The 9,225-nt window shown below is 42.4% G+C and overlaps 1 non-coding gene across 1 annotated transcript; it reads right to left on the bottom strand.

Annotated features, from left to right (window-relative positions):
* Positions 1 to 3,356: 3,356 nt before the first annotated feature.
* Trnat-ugu (transfer RNA threonine (anticodon UGU)) lies at positions 3,357 to 3,431 on the bottom strand. The gene has a single exon. It is a non-coding gene; the product is annotated as a tRNA-Thr (tRNA).
* Between the last annotated feature and the right edge of the window lie 5,794 nt (positions 3,432 to 9,225).

Below are 9,225 nucleotides of genomic sequence, written 5' to 3'. Positions count from 1 at the left end.
ACCAGAGGTCGCAGCTCGCCAAGGAATTACTTTGCTGCGTCAGGCACGTGATCGCAAATAGTTCCGGCAGATACATCCGCCAACGAGCTTTATAAGGCGGCGCACTGCCGGAAAAAGGCAGTTCGACGCCCCACTCGGAAGGATACGGAGCTGCCGACCCGGCAGCCACGGCCCTACGCCTCTTCTAGCTGGCGTATCTCTTGGTATAGTTAACGACCCTATTGACGTTGTAGAACTGTTTGTGAAGAGTTGAGACTTTTTTGTTATTATTGTTATTTATTGTTTTGTGTTTGTGTCGATCCGCAGTCTGCAACGAGTAGGTTGTTCTTTTTGATATTGTGTTATTGTTTCGTTTTGGTGAATCCAATAAATTGATTTCGTACTTGTTTTTTTCTCATTTCTATTCTGCTAGCGAAGATACTTCACCTTGTATTGTCATATTTGTTTGGTTCTTTAAATACGTGTAATAAAATTTCGAGATTTCGTCCTCATTTTAATAAAAATATTTGAATTTACCAAAATTATTATTGTCCTCTGTTTTAAAGTCATTGACCACCAGAAAGGGAAACTTGCAAAACAATGTGTTAAACAAACCTGTAGTGGACCCTATTTTGAAATCATCTCCTGAGTGCTTTGATTCGATCCGCTACTAATTACTTTATCCTAATGTAGCATTTGCACCCGACGTCCTCAGTTATTTGTACGGCGTGTTCCGATATGTATCCATTCCGATAGTTTCTTCCCGCTACAGCTCCCTTTAATGACATGGAAGCTAATCCCTGATGTCTTAATAGTCCTACTTGTTAGAACAGATTTCCCTCTTTTCATTGAGAACGAAATCCTTCGTAAGTGAACTTGAGTGTGTTAAATATATGGCAATGTTTCTCTCCGTTTGCGATGATTTGACTGTTTTAAACTATTTATTTTCCTACTCCAGTAACTGGCATCCGTATTGCCTTTAACTCAATAAATTCATTTTGATCCTGTATTCCACGCAACACAACTAAATACAGTGATTAGTACGTTGAACTTTCTGGCCTAAATAAACAACAAGGTAAATATAATATTACTATGTTTACCCGATTCAAAATGATCAAACCACTACAAATAACACCGACACAGGCACAACACTCGCTGAAGCGTCAAAGAAACTGGTATAGCATGCTTATTCAAATACAGAGATATCTAATTTGTCAGAATACGGCGCTGTGGTCGGCCACTCCTATACTAGAGAACAAGTGTCTGCTGCAGTTGTTATCACCGTTACTGCTGCTACAATTGCAGGTTATCAAGATTTAAGCGAGTTTTAACCTAGTGTTACAGTCGTCGCACGAGCGATGGAAGACAGCATCTTCGAGATTTTCCCGTACGAAAATTTCACGAGTGTACCGTGAATATCAGGAATCTGGTAAAACATCAAATCTCCGACATCGATGCGGCCGGAAAAAGGTCCTCCAAGAACGGGACCAACGACGATTGATAACAATCGTTCAACGTGACGTAAATGCAACCCGTTCTCAAATTTCTGCAGATTTCAAATCTGGGCCATCCGCAAGTGTCAGGGTGCGAACCATTCAAAGAAACGTCATTGATATGGGCTTTCGGAGCCGAAGGACCACTCGTGTGCCTTTGATGAGTGCACGAACCATCGCTTTACGTCGCCTGGCCCGTCAACACCGACATTGATGATTGGGAACATGGTCGGACAAGTCCCGTTTCAAATTGTATAGAGCGGATGGACGTGTTACGGGTATGGAGAAAACCTCATGAATCCATGGACCCTGCATGTCAGCAGGGGACTGTTCAAGCTGGTGGGGGGTCTGTAATAGTGTATGGGTATGCAGTTGGAGTGATACAGGACCCCTGTTACGTCTAGATATGACACTGACAGGCGACACGTACACAAACATCCTTTTATGTCCATTGTGCATCCCGACTGACTTGGGCAATTCCAACAGGACAATGTGATATCCCATACGTCCAGAATTGCTACAGAGTGGCTCCAGGAACACTCTTCTTGCCACCATACTACCCAGTCGTGAACTTCATTGAGCATATCTGGGATGCCCTGCAACGTAATGTTCAGAAGAGATCTCCACCACCTCATAATCTTATGGATTTACGGGCAGCATTGCAGGATTCATGGTGTCTGTTGCCTCTAGCACTATTTTCGACCTTATTCGTGTCCATGCTATCTCGCCGGTCGGCACTTCTGCGTGCTCGCGGGGGCCCTCCACGATATTAGGCAGGAGTACCAGTTTCTTTGGTTCTTAAGTGTATCTTATATGCATAAATTCATGAAGTATTCAGTCGTATGCCATTTTACTTAATGCGCTCAGTATGAACAGTACAATTGACACGCAAAACATCCGAACGGTACTCCGTCACAGGCCACATATTTTGCAGCATTTATGGGGTGACATTTCCAGTAGTTTGAAGCGTTCGCGCGGTGTGTGCATATCCTGTACAGGCGCCGCACGCACCTTGATCTTAACATACCCGCAAGGGCAAAATCTCAAGGGGATAAAGTATGGCGATCTTGATGAACCTTCCAATCCACCGGTACGGGGATTAATGGGTTGTATCTCCCGAAATTGCACTACAGCACAGTTCTGAAGCATATCCAAGTACACAGTACCAGTGACAGATGTTTTCAACATGCCGTTTACATTGTCGTGCTTAGGGTTACCACACACTTCAATTCGGGCTATCCGTTTTGTGCTCCCCCCCCCCCCCCCCCTGTCTTTGTTAGCGCGAATTCCCACGCTATACCCGCTTACAACGTCACTTAATGACGCAATTTGTTACAGGAAGCATCTATTCTCTTCAATATGAAATGACAAGTTGTTCGTAATCACGTAGTTTCAGTTCGTGTAAAATCTTAATTTTATAAGTGGACTTCGAAACGTTTGTATAACACTATGCAGCGTGTTGTGTATACTAGTATGGAGCTGATGTGATGCTTGTCTCACTGATTTGTGCGGCGATCGTGTAAACACGATTTCAACAGTCTCTGAAATAACTGAACGTCACCAAGCGATTTTCTTTTTTTCAATTGTACATGTATCCAAAATTTTTTGCATTTAAGTCTTAACCGCAATGGTGGTTTCACGGATGTGTTTCTGGACTTTCATTGCATCATGATTGCAGATTTCGTCTGGGTCATCTACGAAAAACATTGTGTTATTTTCCAGCACTGATACTGCCGTTGTAAGCTTTAAGATTCCAGTTCCTAAATCTATCCCTGAGAGCGGCGCAAAAAATGTATCATAGACATATACGAAATAATAATTAAATAGACACCCTAGCTGCAAGCAGGCGTTGATACACTTCATTGGGGACATGTTGAAAATGTGTGCCCCGACCGGGACTCGAACCCAGGATCTCCTGCTTACATGGCAGACGCTCTATCCATCTGAGCCACCGCGGGCACAAAGGATAGTTCGTCTGCAGGGACTTGTCTCTTGCACGCTTCCCGTGAGATCCACATTCCCAACATGTCCACAACACTACATTCGTAGCACAGCATCTTCTTCCTGTCGGTAAATTTCGCGTCTGTAGCAGGTCATCTTCGTGGTGTGGCAATTTTAATGGTCAATAGTGTATCATGAGTAGACAGTGTAGGCTTTTAGGGTTAAGATTAAGGGACATCCTCTATGGGAACATCTCTTAGGTACAACGTCTAGCCTCTCGAACACCGCACTGCTTACTTACTGTGTAAGTAACTAACCGAACGTTATCAAGGTTATCGCTTATAGCCGTTTACAATATATAAAAGGTTGATTGATCGCTAGCGGTATGTTCGAGTAATATTATCACACGTTTCTTTGACTTATATCTTAAAGAATAGTATGAGCGGAGGACACGCTGAATTTCCTTTAAAACCTAATGATGTTTGTTAATCGCTAGCTAGTAACTAGAAAGAAAATAAAACTTGTGACCGAGGAAGCAACGGGCGTGAAATTCAGCAAAAATGTCCACAAAATTTCTAAACTATGTGGCAAGTCACTGTCTTGTCGGAGAAACAATCGATTCGCAGATTTGTTTTCATCAGTCGAGTGCAGAGAGGCTCAAAAGGGAGACGTAATGAGCGTCCCATATGGAAATATCGTATCTCTTTCCAGTGCAATACAGCTCATGTCCCCAGACGAATTACGAAAAATTTCCGGTGTATCGTGAATCTAGGATTTGGCTCTATGTTCGATGTATTCTGAATGCGCCGACGAAATTGTATGCACAACGCCTCACATTGCTTTCCGAGAAATTTCGTTGCCCAGCGCTGATGCCCATCAAGTCTGCCAGTGTGTAAATCGCTGATCGTTGGCAGTCGACATGCGTCGCGTAATCGCTCAGACTGAGGGTGTATCCCTCGGTTTCACAATTTCCACCGTTTCCCCGCATGAATATTTTTGTTGCTGCTAACAGTCGGATTTTTTTGCAGCCTAACGCCGAGATCCGACGATCGGTGTACTTATTTTTGAAATTCCGCCTGCGTGAAACAGCTCCATGTAAATTTTATGCAAATTGAGTGGATGCGACATTCACTGCATGAAGGCGCGATTTGGCAGACACACTGGCGCTGCGTGATCAGCCGATAACGGTACGCTTTTGTTCTGTCGGCAGCCCAAGATACAATTATCCCGGCTGTAGACTGCAAAGACGACGGCATTTACTGCCATTCATTGCGTAGCGTTTATCCGAATTCTTGTAGATTACACGTAATAACTGTAATATGCACTTTTGAAATATTCTTAATTTAAATGTGGTTTTGGTTACTTAATTTTGCTTAGGATACAAGATACCGTATAAAATAAAAATAAGTTTCTCTCTTTTTTCGAACATCTTGAATTCTCTGACTGGAATACATCGTCAGTCCTCAATTTCTTAACGGAAATCTTTTATTTCGAATCATAAACTATTTAAGAGCATTTTGCATTCATACAGCTAATATTAACAGACTGATTACCTGCTCCACTTTCAGAAATTTCAGGATGGTCCTACACGAACAATGTCGTATTTGGAGAATATATTCCTCTTTTACTTTTGTAAAAGTACCAGATTCTAAACATTTTCTCCAAATCATTTTCCTGGAGCAAGTAACACTGAGCGAATTGTTTCTTCTTATTTAGCAATAATCAACATAACGTCACTGAGGGAACATGTGATGCAGCGTCACCTGTAGAAGAATGTTTAACACCAGCGATATTCACGCTGTGTAGTAGTCGCTCACTCGTGAAGAAGACGTCGAGATAATAGCGGCAGGTTGGAGATTTGGCCTGAATTGTAAGCAGCGGAAAAAAGGAAGGTCGGGTCCATCTCTCCAATTATACCTTCAGCTCTGATATGGAAGGCATATCGCGAACTTTGATTTATAGTTGGCGGAGGGTCGGGGAAAGAATTGTAGTTATCTGTATCTATTAGTGGGTAACGTTAGGTGGAAGGTGGAAAGAAAATTTGCATAATTTTCAGTTGACGTTCGTGTCGCTATAATCTGGCATAAATAGTGATAATCTCAATAATTCTTGAATGTAAGCTACATTCTCGTAGTAACTGAACTGGAACACTGAAATATAAGAGAATTAAAATGCTCAAAGTTTAGTTTTTCTGTAAACTGTAAAAACGAGCTATGAGATACAATGAGGTTATCCCCATAAAAACCTAACTGTAATAACAAGGTACTCTACAACTTAGCCACGCCCCATGAACTGCATTGAAATGCTTAAGGACCGTTAGACTGATTTAGCAACTTGTGCTTCCACAAGTGAGCCACACTATGTTGCCGTAACAAATGTTCTGCGACAACCTTACCACCAAAACGGAGTGAAAAGAATTTCCAAGCATGAAAAGCATCGAAAAATAATATGCGGCAGGCGAAACTGATCATTAATAAAATCATATCTGAATGAGACCTGTGAATTGTCTGTAGTTGTTTCATTTTATTTGCAGTGATCATGTTAATTGTTAGAGAAGTATACTCCTTTTCTACGAAGGTGCCAAACATTTTGTTGGTAGATATCTTACAGTAGTCCGACAAGATCTCAGTTTGCCTTGCTCATTCCAACCTAAGACGTGGACATTCAGTTCACCTTCATACACTTTACTTCAAAGCCCGCTAAGTCACAACGACGGCAGTGCCACGTGTACCTCTGTCGTTAGCTATTTTTTTTTTTATTTACACGTCTAGTTCCGTAGGACCACTTTGAGGGAAAAATCTTCAAGGTCATCGAACGTGTCAGTACATTAAATTACAACATAAAAGTAATAACAAATAAAGTAAAATGTTTATGAACCGAAAAAAGTAAAACCATAAACGCAATCAACAATATAAACAGGCGTTCTGCGCTCATAGCACACCGCGCCTACTACACGTCCACTGTGGCGGTCGGGGGCGACACCTGAGGATGGGCTTACGAGAGCCCGAAACTGGTGGTGATGATAAAACATATTTACAACTGAGTGGATTTTCAACCTCTAGTAATATAAATAGGAATCAGCTTAATTTTTCAAGGAGTGACCCATGAGGTATCTTCAGCTCCGATTTGAAAGGGCGTAGATTACTTCTAAGATTTTTGAATTCTTCTGGTAGCTTACTGAAAATGGATGCAGCAGTACAGTGCACACCTTTTTGCGCAAGAGTTAAGGAAGTGCAATCCAAATGCTGATTGGATTTATGTCTAATATTAACTGAGTGAAAGCTGCTTATTCATGGGAATTAGCTGACGTTGTTATAAAGAAACGACACTGAAGAAAATACAGGGTGGTCCATTGATCGTGACCGGGCCAAATATCTCACGAAATAAGGGTCAAAAGAAAAAACTACAAAGAACGAAACTTGTCTAGTTTGAAGGGGGAAACCAGATGGCGCTATGATTGACCCGCTAGATGGCGCTGCCATAGGCCAAACGGATATCAACTGCGTTTTTTAAAATAGGAACCCCCATTTTTATTACATATTCGTGTAGTATGTAAAGAAATATGAATGTTTTCGTTGGACCACTTTTGTCGCTTTGTGATATATGGCGCTGTAATAGTCACAAACCCATGGCTCACAATTTTACGGAGCGAGGTGGCGCAGTGGTTAGCACACTGGACTTACATTCGGGTGGACGACGGTTCGATCCCGTCTCCGGCCATCCTGATTTAGGTTTTCCGTGATTTCCCTAAATCCTTTCAGGCAAATGCCGGGATGGTTCCTCTGAAAGGGCACGACCGATTTCCTTCCCCGTCCTTCCCTAACCCGAGCTTGCGCTCCGTCTCTAATGACCTCGTTGTCGACGGGACGTTAAACACTAATCTCCTCCTGCTCCTCCTCCACAATTTTAGACGAACAGTTGGTAACAGGTAGGTTTCTTAAATTAAAACGCAGAACGTAGGTACGTTTGAACATTTTATTTTGTTTGTTTCAGTGTGATACATGTACCTTTGTGAAATTATCGTTTCTGAGAACGCATGCTGTTACAGCGTGATAACCTGTAAAAAGCACATTAACGCAATAAATACTCAAAATGACGTTCGTCAACCTCAATGCTTTGGCAGTACGTGTAACGAAATTCCTCTCAATAGCGATTAGTTCACCTTCCGTAATGTTGGCACATGCATTGACAATGCGCTGACTCATGTTAACAGGCGTTGTCGGTCGATCACGATAGCAAATATCCTTCAACTTTCCCCACAGAAAGAAATCCGGCGACGTCAGATGCGCTGGCCACGGTATGTTGCTTCGACGGCCAATCCACCTGTCATGAAATATGCTATTCAATACCGCTTCAACCACACGCGAGATATGTGCCGGACATCCATCACGTTGGAAGTATATCGCCATTCTGTCATGCAGTGAAACATCTTGTAGTAAAATTACGTAGGAATTCAGCATACATTGCACCATTTAAAATTGCCATCGATAAAATGGGGGCCAATTATCCTTCCTCCTATAATGCCGCACCATGCATTAACCCGCCAGGGTCGCTGATGTTCCACTTGTCGCTGCCAGCGTGGATTTTCCGTTGCCCAATAGTGCGTATTATGCAGGTTTACGTTAACGCTGTTGGTGAATGACGTTTCGTCGCTAAATAGAACGAGTGCAAAAAAATCTGTCATTGTCCCGTAATTTCTCTTTTGCCCAGTGGCAGAACTGTACCCGACGTTCAAAGTCGCCGCCATGCCATTTCTGGTGCGTAGAAATATGGTACGAGTGCAACAGATGTTGATGCAGCATTCTCAACACCGATGTTTTTGAGATTCCCGATTCTCGCACAATTTGTTTGCTACTGATGTGCGGATTAGCCGCGACAGCAGCTAAAACACCTACTTCGGCATCATCATTTGTTGCAGGTCGTGAATGACGTTTTACATGTGGCTTATCACTTACTGTTTCCTTAAATAACGTTAACTATCCGGCGAACGGTCCTGACACTTGGATGCTGTCATCCAGGTGTAAGTAGGCTGTTTATGTTTTCTTATTGGCAACGTTACGTAGCGCTCTGTATGAAAATCACTGGCTGTGCTGTGTGCAGTCTGTGGCTAGTTTGCATTGTTGTCTGCCATTGTAGTGTTGGGCAGCTGGATGTGAACAGCGCGTAGCGTTGCGCAGTTGGAGGTGAGCCGCCAGCAGTGGTGGATGTGGGGAGAGAGATGGCGGAGTTTTGAAATTTGTGAGATTGGATGTCATGAACTGCTATATATATTATGACTATTAAGGTAAATACATTGTTTGTTCTCTATTAAAATCTTTCATTTGCTAACTATGCCTATCAGTAGTTAGTGCCTTCCGTAGTTTGAATCTTTTATTTAGCTGGCAGTAGTGGCGCTCGCTGTATTGCGGTAGTTCGAGTAACGAAGATTTTTGTGAAGTAAGTGATTTGTGAAAGGTATAGGTTAATTTAAGTCAGGGCCATTCTTTTGTAGGGATTTTTGAAAGTCACATTGCGTTGCGCTAAAAATACTGTGTGTCAGTTTAAGCACAGTCTTGTATAATTTTTCTAAGGGTACGTTTCACAGGATACCGACCAGCATACGTAGCACACGCCCGTCGGGCATTTTGATCACAATAGCCATACATCAACACGATATCGACCTTTTCCGCAATTGGTAAACGGTCCATTTTAACACGGGTAATGTATCACAAAGCAAATACCGTCCGCACCTATACGTTTGTGACTATTACAGCGCCATCTATCACAAAGAGAAAAAAATGGTCCAACTAAAACATCCATGTTTCTCTACGTA

The sequence above is a fragment of the Schistocerca serialis genome, chromosome 2 (assembly GCF_023864345.2).
Source record: "Schistocerca serialis cubense isolate TAMUIC-IGC-003099 chromosome 2, iqSchSeri2.2, whole genome shotgun sequence".
Classification (NCBI taxonomy): domain Eukaryota; kingdom Metazoa; phylum Arthropoda; class Insecta; order Orthoptera; family Acrididae; genus Schistocerca; species Schistocerca serialis.
The sequence above is the reverse complement of the archived record's forward strand: the minus strand, read 5'-3'. Positions and strand labels throughout refer to the sequence as shown.